General features: G+C 34.1%; 1 protein-coding gene across 1 annotated transcript in view; it reads left to right on the top strand.

Moving 5' to 3' along the window:
* The window catches only part of LOC122719921, a 68,502-nt gene that overhangs the window by 10,418 nt on the left and 44,971 nt on the right, over nucleotides 1–13,113 (top strand). The gene's annotated exons all lie outside the window — the stretch shown is intronic.

Here is a 13,113-nt window from a genome sequence, read left to right as displayed (position 1 = left end):
GAAAGATCGATCGATTGAAGATTTTAGCTGGGTCGAAAGGAAATAGATTTGGATTTGGAAGAAATTTTTTATCGTGGTAGAGTATATTTAGAGGACGGAAAAGGACGGAAGGGGGTGGGTTTGAAGTTTACATATAGGCGAGGGGCTTGTCGAGGTAAGAAGTTTCTTGTCGAAGTAAAGTATGTGGAAAGTTTTAGGTAGTAGATGAATTGGATTGGAGTCGTTCGAATGGAAAGGAACAAGAGATTAAAAATAAGGAAACAGAAGAAAGAATCAAACGATCAAAGAAATATCAACAGCTCCAAAAAAGGAAGAAAAACAGCAAGCTAAAATAAAAAAAACCTATCTAACATCTTCTCGCAAAAGTCAAAAATATTCGAAGATCGAGAAAAATTATTCGGGAAGAAAGAAAATGAAATCTTCGTCGCGATGGAAGAAATTTTGAAAAAAAAAAAAAAAAAGAAAAGAAAGAAAGAAAAAATTAATTCAAATGAAAGCAACGAGAAAAAAAACGAGGAGAGAGGAAAAAAAAACAGGGTCAAAGAAGACGTGGTCGAATCGAGGGGAGAAACGTGGGTAAAGAAGAGAGAGCACGCTAATGGGGCCGACAAAGAGGGAAGCGCGCAGGAGAGGCAAGCGAGAGGCCCGTCAGTATCGTGGTTTCCGTGGAACTGAACGGAACCGAATGGGACGCCGCATACGTCGAAACGACACCAGACGACCGGTACCGAAGTTTCACGAGGGGGGTCCAGCCGGTTTTTCGTGTTCAGTTCGTGTGCCGCGTTCGGCCCGTGCGTCGTTCCTTGTTCCGTTCACGCGATCCTTCTTTCGCCAGGCCAGGTATACGCGCTGGAATCACGGATATTCCTTTCATTAGATTTGCATGGATCGTCGCTTTTAATAATACGGAATGAAAATTGGCGGCGATATTGTTGGTATACACGCGACCAAGTATCAAGTATCGAGTATGAATTGGATGAGAAATTAGATCGAATTTCCGTGAAAACCTCGAATCTCGAATCTTTCTCGTTCTTTTTGATTCTATAATGATGAATAGTTTTGGTTTGGTATATTAGGTTAGGATCGATTTCGTTCTTTTTTACTGGTGGTGTTAATAGATATGATCGTGGAACTTGTTATCTTGCCAAAGTATCTTTTACGATTTTAGATTCATAATTTCTGGTAGGATGAGAACATCGAGCAGAGGAAAATTAAAATATTATTTGCTTCTTACAGTTTTATTGTGTTGTATATTTGAAAAAAATTTTTTTCCAAGTTAAGTTATAGATATTTAAATAGATTTTAAAATTATTTTTTAACGAGTTATATTTTTTTTTCTTTTTCTAATTATTATACAATTTTTCAATTTTGCGGAACAGTGGAATTGCGTATGAAAAGTGCAATGGAGTTGGGGAGGGAGAAAGAGAATGCGTGGAATGCAGACACGTGGTTCGGAGACGTTTAAAAATTGTTTCTTCAAAGATAACACCAAGCAGAGATACAATTTTAATATTTCGCTATTACTATTACTACAAAATTATTTTCTCAAATTTTCCAATCCAATCGATCAATTTCATCGATATTTCAAAATCTATTATTATAAATCAACAAGAGATATAAGTAAATATTCTATTCGTTTTACATCTTTCTAAAAATTTTTGTTTTATTTTTTTTCTTTTTTTGTTTTTTATTAAACGTTATACAATTTTTATTTTTTTCATCAATTTATGCAGGATATCGTTTCATTCATTATTCGATAATCGAAACGTGAACAAAAGGCAAAATAAAATTAGAAAAAAACTAGGCAAAGGAAAGGCGGCTTATCTGACTTTGCGGTTTGATTTAACGTTAAACAGGAAACGTTAAAGAGCTTTAGAGCCGCGGCAGGAAAACTTCTGGAACTCTATCGCGGAATCGTTATTGTCGTTCGTCATGCACTATAAACGACCTCGCCATTGCGGCCAGCTTTTTGCGCAGCCGTATGATAATTGCTCTGATTGTGGGCCGATCGTGATACACGCCTCGCAATTCATTTAATCCAATCAGGAACAATCCAGTTTCGCGTAATTCTAATTCGTATTTTACCGATATACGTATATGTCCGTTGAATAATTGAACAATTTTTATTATTTTATTATGAAAAATTAATTGTTCCGGCGAACAGTGGAATTGGATTATGATTTAATTTCAGATAATTTTCACTTGAATTGTGGCGGTTGGATAATTTTTATTTTATGGGGAAAAGAATTATTGATCTCACGAGATTAATTATTTATTAATTTCTATTAATAATTGTTCGATTTAAAAAATTAAAAAATATTAAATTATTCAAAAGGTTATTATAATTTTTAATCGGACGAAGAGTAATTAATTTATTGTGGAGAACAATCCAATACAGATTGTAATGTGTTGAAAGGTTTCTCAAAGGAATTTTCATTAAATGAATAAATAATACGTATAAATTATAAAATGATTGCAATTAATTTCTAGATTACATATCATAAATATTTTCATATTCATAAATTTTTATAATTCTACGATACACATATAATATTATTAACAAATCAATCGTTATTTCACGTCAAATATATTTTTACAAATTTTATGCTTGGAACGGATAAGATAATTTCGTTTGGTGAGAAAAAAGAGTATATATTTTTAACCCATTCCATGCTAAATAAAAAATAACATTAATATTTAAACGTGTTATTTCAACTTAGATATATATTTTTCAACCAGTTATTTTATCGTGCATTTAATGTTAATCGATTCGATGTTTAACGCATTATTGAAGATTGTTATTCCTATCAGCTCGATAAAGATCGATCCCGTGAAATCGTAGATCAGAATCGGCTCATTCGACTTTCAATTCGTGATCGATTCGATCCTTAGCGACTAAATTGATTCACGTTTTGCAAATCTCTTATGAAATCTCATCGATCACGTCAGCCAAAAAATACTATCCATTAAATTTTTCTATCTATAACAAATTGAAATAATCTACGAGTCGAATTTTACTAAAAAAAAAAAAGAAAAAAAAAAAAGAAAAAGAATTATATCTTTTCCTTCTTCACAGAATAATTCTATAATTATTCCTCAATAACCTTAATATCCACATAATCCAATGATATAATTAATCATTCGAATCCTTATCTCCTATAACACAAGAAGATCGCAAAATTCTACGTTTTCGTTTTTTTTTTTCATTATCTCTCCGTTTTACATCGAAATTACTTCGCTATTACCATAGACAAAACCATAGATAAATCATTCCACGTTAATATCCGAAAACACCAATTAATCCAAGTTACCTTTATCAACTCGAGCAAGAGGTATCTCTCCACGATTACAAGAACTATATTACAGCCAAGATACTACACTTCATTCTAATTGCAGAAAGATTGATATCGAGGAAAGTGAGCGTACAGCAAATGAACGTAGTAGTTTCTGTACAACAAATAAATTACTTAACGGTTTCCGCCACGATAACGACTCTGGAACGACGACTTTGCCCAGAAGAACGCACGATATAACACGCGGGAGCACGTGTTCCGAGAGCGGAGGTGAAACAAGAATAAAGAGAAAGGGAAATCGAAATCTCATTGGAGGGCCGAACGTGGAGGAAAACGCGGAGAAGGAAGCGAAGATCAAGGGCATCGGCAAGGTTCTGGCGGGTCTTGGCACTGGAAGAATTCACAGATGTGCAGTGTATAATCGTGGATCTTGCAATGCCATCACTTGCTGGATACCGATTCAACATGGGCATTGGTCTAGTTTTCGAATATAATTAATAACAAGGGATTCTGATTTTGATTTTCAAGCCATTCTTTTTCAAATTTTTCGCCTATTCCATGCCATTGAATATTAACAGTGAAATGGAATGTTGTAAAGAAAATTTTATAAAATCGTACAAAATCATAATAATATACAATTTGATAATTAATGAGAAATTGAACTTGAAGAATCCTTTGATCAACAGTTTTTCAATGTTTCTGAAAATTATTCTTTCGTAGTGAAATGTTAGCGAAAGTAGAAATAATATTTAATGATTTAGTATCAAAGAAGAATAAAGATTGAATTTTTTTGACAAAGATATATAAAATATTGTAAAGTAGAATGATTAATGTGCCGTTCAATTCCAAGCTTTATAATAGTGTGAATTTAGAGGATCAAGTTACTACAATAAAGGCAGATTGCAATAAAATTTAATTTCTAGCATCGATCTTGTTTATCATTTATCAAAATTTCACTACGTAATGATACATTCAATCGTTACTTTCTTATCGAACATATTACTTACTTACCACGAATAACATATAACTGATATACAATATACTCTCACAAACCTCTACGATTTCGATTCCATTCCATCAACGCGAGAAAATCGAAAGAAAACATTACAGGAGATGCGAGGATACTTTCTCAGCGGAGTATAACAAAAAAAAAAAAAAAAAGAAAAAAAAAACATTCAGACATCTTCATTCCTCCTCATGACTCCTAATGATCTTAATGACCGTGTCAATCACGAGAGCAGCGGTCTTGCGACACGTGAATACAGGTAGCTAGGTGGTCTCTGTTCGTCGAGTATCGATTGGACGAGGAATATATCGAGGAGGATATCGTTACCTGGAGAACTGTTCGAGCGTGGTGTTCGCTTTAATCGGTGAAAGTAGATTCACCGAGGAAGATTCACCACGGCTATGCACTCACGCTTGCACCGTGGAGCGTGTCGTTTCTGTTGTCGATCTGAGATTAACTACATCTTCGTACCGTTGCAAATGCGACGCTCGAGAATCCTCTTCCTCAGAGACGATTTGCTTCGTTTACTTTCCAACAAAAACTGTTTTGCATTTACACTCGTTGATGGGGCAACGTATTTCGTTCCTTGGATCGAGGATAAAACGAGGTAAAAAGGGGGGTAACAAATTGTTTTCTACCTCTAATTGTTGATTAAACGATTGTACGTAGACGTTGGATTTTTGTTAAATAAATGGATTTTCCTATAATTTAGATTGTTTTGTTGTATATATGTAATAATCAGTTTGTGATTTTGATGAATCGTTTTAATTTTATAAACATTTTTATTATCATTCAGTTTGATAAATTTTTAAAACGTGAAATTAATTGAATCTGCGGTTGAATAGAATGCTTGTCCTATGTCTATTTGTCTATTTGGAATAGATTTTTTCCTAGAAATTAAGTAACATTCCTAGAAATAAGTAAGAAATAAGTAAGAAGGATTAGATGGAAAAAAAGAATTGAGAATCGATAAAAAGGAAGTAGAAAAATCGATAAAAAAAATTGCGAAGTGTTAATGAAAGAAGGAAAAGTTTACGATACTTTCTAAACGTCAATGATCTATAAATTACATGCACCTACTTATTAGCTTTCTCAAACGTAAGGGTTATTATATTCACATATATATTCTAAATTAACTCATTTAATGATTTGTATCTAGTATTGTACTACGAATATTTGCCAGGTTAAAGTATGTAAAGAAAATAGTGACGTTAATTACCGCCGTATGATTAGATTAGATTTACGATTGGAATAAATTATGGGAATAATATTTGATTAATTGTCCCAGCCCTGTAATTTATCATTTCGCAATTTGATCGTAATTTTTTTCATTTTAGACACAAATTGGAATTATTCTTTAACAAATTATATTTTGCAGGGACGGATGATCAACGCAAACAATGATAAATTGTCTGACGTGATACAAAAATGTTAAAAAAAAAGAAAAAAAAAATAAAATAAAACATCATTAACAAAATGAAATCAAATGTACGCGACGAATAATAAAAATAAAAAAAAGATATTAATATACTTGATCAAGATCTTGTTGCATTTCCTTCCATCCTCCATTTTTCTCTCTGAATTTTTATTTCTTTAAATGACAGAATATTATATTTATAAAAAAACTTATCTAATTTTAATCTCTCTACTTTCTTTCCTATATATAGAATAGATTCAAACGTATCATAGATTTAAACGTCTATCTTTCTAAAAAAAAAAAAAAAAAATATATAATTAATAAGATACGACAATTTCCTATTCGAGCGGCTCAAGGAATAATAATTCCAGAGACGACTTGGGCTAATGCACGGCTAATGTAGTGAAAAGGAAACGACCCGCACACCTTGGAACGTGCTGCGTAGAGCTTCATTATGCATAGAGGCGTCCACATTTTCTCTGAGACGCGCACCTGCCTCAGATAAGGAGCCCCTATCGCGACAGGTTGCAAATGCGGGGGCTATCCGGTGAAATTAACGCTTGTTTTTTTCTGGCCTCGGCCTTACCATTTCGGATTAAACGCCATGCGACTGTTAGAGAGGTGTCGAGGCGATAAGAAAGGAGGCACCTGCGATTTTTTCTCGTGATTCCGGCGCGTTAACCGGGCGAATTTTCTTTTCTTCCTTTCTTTCGTGCGGCATTAATTAAGCAACGAAGGAATAGGAAGCACAATTTTCTCGATGCGTTCTAATATAAACGATCGTTAGCTTTGTTAAAATATTTTTTTTTTTTTGAAATGGGATGATGGATTGTTAAACTTTGAAAAATGTGAAATTCAGTGTTTCACAATGATGGAAGTATGGAATGGATTGATTCTTTTATCTGACGAAATTGGAGAAATTTATAATTGCAATGAAATTCGTTTCTTCGAAGTTGTATAACTTCGTAATTGTTCTTATGATAATTTTCGGATGTGAAAGCGATGGGGCGTGATTCTTAAAAATTTTTAAAAATTCCAGGCTTAAAAGTACAGAGTACCAAAACGACTGTATAATTTGTAACTCCGTGTTACATCATTTCGCGATTTAATAAAATTAAAAGTTTTCTTCCTAATCATACATATATACCTATCTCTATTTCTCATTTCTCAATATTACCGCAATATTATGCAGAAAATATGAGTTAGCAAACGAAGGGAAAGTCTCAATGATATAATCCTATTAAAGAACAATGAAAAATATTGCAAATTTCTAGTTCTCTATCTACATATATATATATCTTGATAATTTAATCTCGAATACTGCATAAGTACATTCAACGTCACTAAAAAGCACTTAACCTTCCAAGAATCGTTTCTTCATCTTCTTTCAACTTCATTCAAAATCATTCGAAACGATTAAATCGTCAAAATTTCCGTCGACAAATATCTAAAAAAAAAAAAAAAAATCATTTTTTCAACAATTTTATCGAATCGAAGAAACGATAAAAATTGTCCAACTTCGAAGAAAAAAGATTCACGAAAAATCTCTCCCTTCCTTACCCTCCTCCCCCTTAATTCGAAGGTGGCGAGCAAAGAACTGCAAACTGGAAATTACAGGTATCGTAAGAAATGCCGGTGCATGCCGCGATACCGGCATGGCACGGTAGCATCGACGATGAAATCGGAAGTCGGGTGCCGTGCCGGGCTATTTATCGACCCCGTTGCCATGCCAGCCCCGCGTGTACACAAGACCACCACCCGCCACCATTATGGATCACGCTCGGCCCAGACCTATCGCTGCACGCCACCACCTGCGTTTCCTCTGTGCGTCGCCTACGTGCGTGCACCCACGAAATTACGCGGCCAACGTATGCACGGCCGTGATCTATCGATCGATATACGCCCCCACGAGAAACACCCTCGCGATGCGCCATCAAACGGTCACGCCACCCTATCCCTCCTCAGAGATCCGATTTTTCTTTCCCTCTTTGGGAGGATCCCGCTTTCGAAACTCTGGCTCCTTGTGCGGGAGATTTTCTCAGGATGAGGAAGAGAGAGAGAGAGAGAGAGAGAGAGAGAGAGAGAGAGAGAGAGAGAGAGAGAGATCGGTTTTTCCTGGAAGTTGAATTTTTATTGAGATGGGTTGATAAAATTTTTTGAGATATTTCGATTGAATTTAGATCGAATTTAAAGAGCAATTTACGAGGAGATTATTTTTATTTTTGGTTATAAATTTTATTTTTGGTTTATAAATTTTTATAAATTTTGGTTTTCGAAATGGATGGTGAATGATGTTCGTTCATTTGTTCGTGCTTTTTTTTTTTTTGAAAAGGAGAAATTATTTCTCTGAGATTATTTTATGGAAAGGAACAAGTGGAAACGTTTAATCAGGAAACAAGAATAAGAGAAGAAAAGGTATTGTTGATCGCGACGCACAAGGAGCAAACTTGTTTCCGTGTGCTGTCGTAATCTATCATTTCGCATGGACGTTGATACGAATCTGTGCTTTAAAAGAGGGGTCGAATTGAGATCGAGTTTAAACGCGTTTCTTATCTAGTATCTTAAAGAATTACTATTTAAACCTGCTAATTATTCCAAAACCATTGGTTAACGTTATCTAAAAAATAATTTTCGCAATCTAGAATCAACAGAGACACCGTCCCGCTATTCTGTGATTCTGGTAATACAGCTTCAACTCTATAATTTTTATCGATATCATCGTTGAATGGTTACGAAAAGCTTCTAAACTTTTCTCCAATCGATCGTTTTTTTTTTAAATATACAATCCTCTCACGCGTGCCAATTTTCCCTTATAAAGATGATAAAACGTCACATGAAAAATTATCGATTTCGTTCATTATTGCATCGAAGATTTAGTAGAAAGAATAGCAACTTCAAATGCGATCGCAGTAACAATTGCTGGAAGTATAACACATGACGTAAGAAAGATAAGTTTAAGTATCGTTTGGGAGGAAATATACTTTGAATCTTTTGCCAAATTGCCAAATGATCAGACACGATGTATATTGAAAATTACGAGCAATGGTGAAGCATCATAACTTCAAAAAAAAAAAAAAAAAAATAAAGAAAAGTTATCGAAGAGATTCGACGTCGAGTCGTATAAAATAAAAATTCGTATTTTATTGTAGAAGTATTACGATCCAATGTAAGCAAAGAACATGGCTTTCTATGGCTATGCATTTTTTAATTTGCGTACGGATATAGGAAGTGACGTCAGTGACTATAGACATTATCTTCTAATATTGGCGCCATCGTAATCTCCATTCCTTTCTTGCATTATCCGTTACACGAGAACGAAATTACGCAATGAATTGTGAGAATTCATTTCTATATTACCTAAATAAACAAAAAAAACTTTTCTAATTTATTCCTTCATAATCATTAATATTCGTAATTCATCACCGACAAAGACATTATTCACTCCAAGACAGCTTACAAAATTACCTACCAAAATTTTAATTATCTCTTTTTTTAATCATCTCTTAAATAAACACAATAATAAACTAATCTATTAAATATTAATTTCTCTAATACTTCGTTTACTCGATCTTCCACACGAAAATCCGATAAAAATTCATCGAATCCTCCATAAATCTCATCACACCATAATCCAATTATATCTTTCTCACCGAGAAGATCGAGAGAGCGAGAGAAGAGAAGAGAAAAGTCGCAAACCTGTTCATGTGCAACGAACGAAATGCCCCCATGAAAGAATCAGGAGAGGGCGAATACGAAACGAGCCGCAATGCAGTTTCAGCCAGGGTTACGCGAGCCAGGGTTCGGTCCCGGAAGTAGGAAGTGACGTTGCCTCTTATATTCTCGATCTATCGGCGCGTTCACTTTTAATTTCCAAGTCGTATTCGCCGGGTGGGTGAACGCGATGCGCGAGGCGCGGGGGGGGCCAGGGAACACTGGGCTCTATTCAAAGATCCGAGCGGATCGTCGGTCGCCCCATTGTGGAATTGCCTTTCATGCGGCTCCTCTGAGCACAATGAATCGGGGAACGAATCGGTTTCGCAAAGTGAAGAGGGGAGGGGGAAAAATAATAATAAAAAAAAAAAAAGAAAGGGATTAAGAACCGCAAAAAGCACGGCTCATGAGACGGACGAAGTTGGGCGGACTGTAAGGAAGTATTGCGGCTCTTTTCAATCTTGATTCGCTCCTCCGTGTGCGATCTGCTCGAATTTCAATGAATGAAATATTTTTGAGGAAGAATATAAGCTTGTTGAATATTACAATTTTACAGATTTTACTTTTGATCATCTTTTTTGTAAGTTCTTTTGTAAGTTTGACGTTTGAATTTTGCTCTTTCAGGGGATTGGGGACGATTAATGTTCTGAGAAATTGTTTATAAGATCTTCAATCAGATATTGGCTTTTCAAATTATTTGGAAAAATTAATTATTATTAGATTACTTGATATAATCTTATCAAGTTTGAATCGTTTTTTTTTTATCGAATTGCTAAAATTCTAACTTGGAGAAATTTTGGAGTTTGTTTATCGAATTAATTTATATTCATTGACTATTGATCTAACAAGTTTCCGGATATAAATTCCGGAACGTTACTCGTCTCCTTCACATTTCTCACTGTCCTTCATATAATCATCAATTTTTCACACCGAATTAATCGAATTCCTCCTTGTATAAAGAAACATTATCAATCAACAAGTCTTTCTCTTTCTCCCTCAACCTTCCCCTCCCCCCAACGAGTTAATTTATTTATCGTCAATGCTCGAGTTAATTTTAAACGAAATCGTCCAGCTTGTCAAATTGTCAAATAAGACGACATGGCTCGCATGGTGGACCAAATTACCAACACATTTCTCGTCCTCGAATCGATCGTTTCGTTCAGGCAACGATATTTTTAACTGTTTCGTGACTGTCCTTAACCTCCTCCCACGGACAACAGTGAGACACCGCTCTATCTGTTGGTTCGTGCAATTTTTTTTTTTTTTTTTTTTTTGATAAATACCTATGAATTACAACAATTATTTCATCCTGTAATTTGTCGCATTTTTTTTAAAGATCTGATCAGAAAGGGTTCTTGGAAATCTTATCTGACTCTCGAGGATCAATCGATGGAGAGCGCAAGTTATTGCAATCATTAGGAAAATTTTTAAAAATATATACACACATGTATATATTATTTATTAGCAATGGTAATAGTGAATTCGTAACGCGAAGAAAAATTTTGACTCATCATCTGCTAGAGTTATAATAAATTTTGCTTCGGATATTTGAAACGACGATGATTTGACATTTTTATTCAATGCAATTGGAACGAAGGCAAGCAATTGTGAGAAAATGGAAATTTCTGTCTTATCCGTTGACAATATTTAAGTCTAATCAGATGTCTATCTCAAAAATCCATGGAACATGATGAAGTCGAAAAAAATGTTTACATGAAATTTTTTCCAGAATCGATAGCGAATCTTTGTGTCAATAATCAACACCAATCGAGTCGTTAATGATATTTTCGTGCATTTTTGATATAAAGATTTTCAATAAAGATTTTTCATCTCGCGTTTCACGAAAATGTGAATTTCTTTGCGACTTTTGGTATATAGTTGAGAAGTATATATTTAGTATATTACGCCGTGATATTAATATACGTCGTATTAGGTGTACAGCATAATCCTGCGAGCAAACACGCGATGCACGCGAACGTCATTTCCCGCATAAATTTTTCGTGCTCAGATGAGATGCGAGATATAGGCGTGGGTCGCTTGGGTAAACTAGGGGTCGGGACTATTTGTCGAGTTTTCTTTTTCTATTCGAATACTTGAGCGTCTGTGCGACTGGATTCGTTTCATTTCACGTTTATTTATTATTACATTCGAAAATATTGGAAAATATATGAATTTTGTTTCTAATTGCATCGATAATATCGAAATATAATCGTTTAATAATTTTCGATTTTGGAAAATGGAGAAATATATTCGTTATTTGATCGAATTTAGAAATATTCTTCCTCTTTCACGGAAATTTAAGAAAATATAACACAAGATTAAATTTTGTATAACACGAATCTCGTTTATGTATAATTTCTTTCCTCTTTCATAATTTCTACGTTATCTTGGTCACGTACAAATTAATCGTTACGTAATTCAGAGATAAGTGTAAAAATAATTTTACCAGCGATCGAGCGATTAATTTTGAAGCGAGAAGAAAGTAACGTTTGTTTTAGAATCGTATAAATAACAAACTTTGAAACGAATAAATTTGTATCCAGAAAAAGAAAAAAAAAAACCAACGAATACAGATTTTAATTAACAACGATATTATTAATCAGGAAATAACAATGAAGTGTTCTTCATAGAAGAAAATAATCAGTTTCAACTTCCGCTTTATAAAGAAAGAAAAAAAAAAATAATCTACTCCATGAAATCTACCATGCATCTCTAAGATTATTTTTAAAAAACAATAATTATTTACACGAAGAAATACTCGACTTAAAAACTTCTTCTTCATAAAGAAGAAATTATAGCATTCTACGAAATCTCTTGTTCATTTCCACTGACATTACTCGTAAGGCAACAATTAACACAGAACGAAGTTATCTAACTCCTAAAAAGCAATTACCATCGAGCATAATTCTTATCTTGAACACTTTCGAGCGTATTGCGTTACGGTACGTCGACTTGTTTACAATGTCTCGCTGGTGTGCCAGGTGTAAATTTTTCGAAAAAAAAAAAAAAAGAAAAGAAAAAAGGAAAGAAAAAAAGAAGGATATAACACACGAGAGAGAACTAGAATCGAGACTAGAAATGTGACGCAGGGGACCGTCCGTACAAAGGCAGGTGGGTCCATAATTTCGTATTTCCACCTGATGCTCCCCTGTTTCCGTCTCATGCCACACCAACCGTAAATTTACGATTCTGTCTGGGGCTTGACTGATTGTCGACTCGAAATGTCCATTCGATAGTCTCTCCACCAATTAAAAGTAATCGTTGTTGTTGTTATTATTCTTGACCCTGGTTAAAAGGGTTCGCAGGATGTTTCTTAAGAAAAAGAATTTTAATTGTACCGATTGTTTCACGGTAGTTTGAAGAACTTAATATTTGACGATCGTGCGTAAACAGCATCAAAGGTGTAATTATTCTTTTTTAAGCTTGTTTCGACATTGCGTTCATTATCTTGGTCGAAGTTTTTTTTTTTAAAGAATTTTAAAAAACGTTTTTATCTCGGTTGTTTAATACCAAGCGATACATTATAATTTTAATATCACGTGAATTTTATGCCGCGGTAAAAAATATTTTACTATTTTTTTTTTTATTACGTTATCGACTCGAAGTCACATTAAACTATTTATACTTTGTGCAACTATATCTATATTATCACAAAAATCCTTTGGCAAAAAGAAAAAGAAAAAAAT

The sequence above is a fragment of the Apis laboriosa genome, unplaced genomic scaffold (genome assembly GCF_014066325.1).
Source record: "Apis laboriosa isolate Shangri-la unplaced genomic scaffold, ASM1406632v1 scaffold9_cov152, whole genome shotgun sequence".
NCBI classification, from domain to species: Eukaryota; Metazoa; Arthropoda; class Insecta; order Hymenoptera; family Apidae; genus Apis; species Apis laboriosa.
This window is presented reverse-complemented; position numbering and strand designations above follow the sequence as displayed.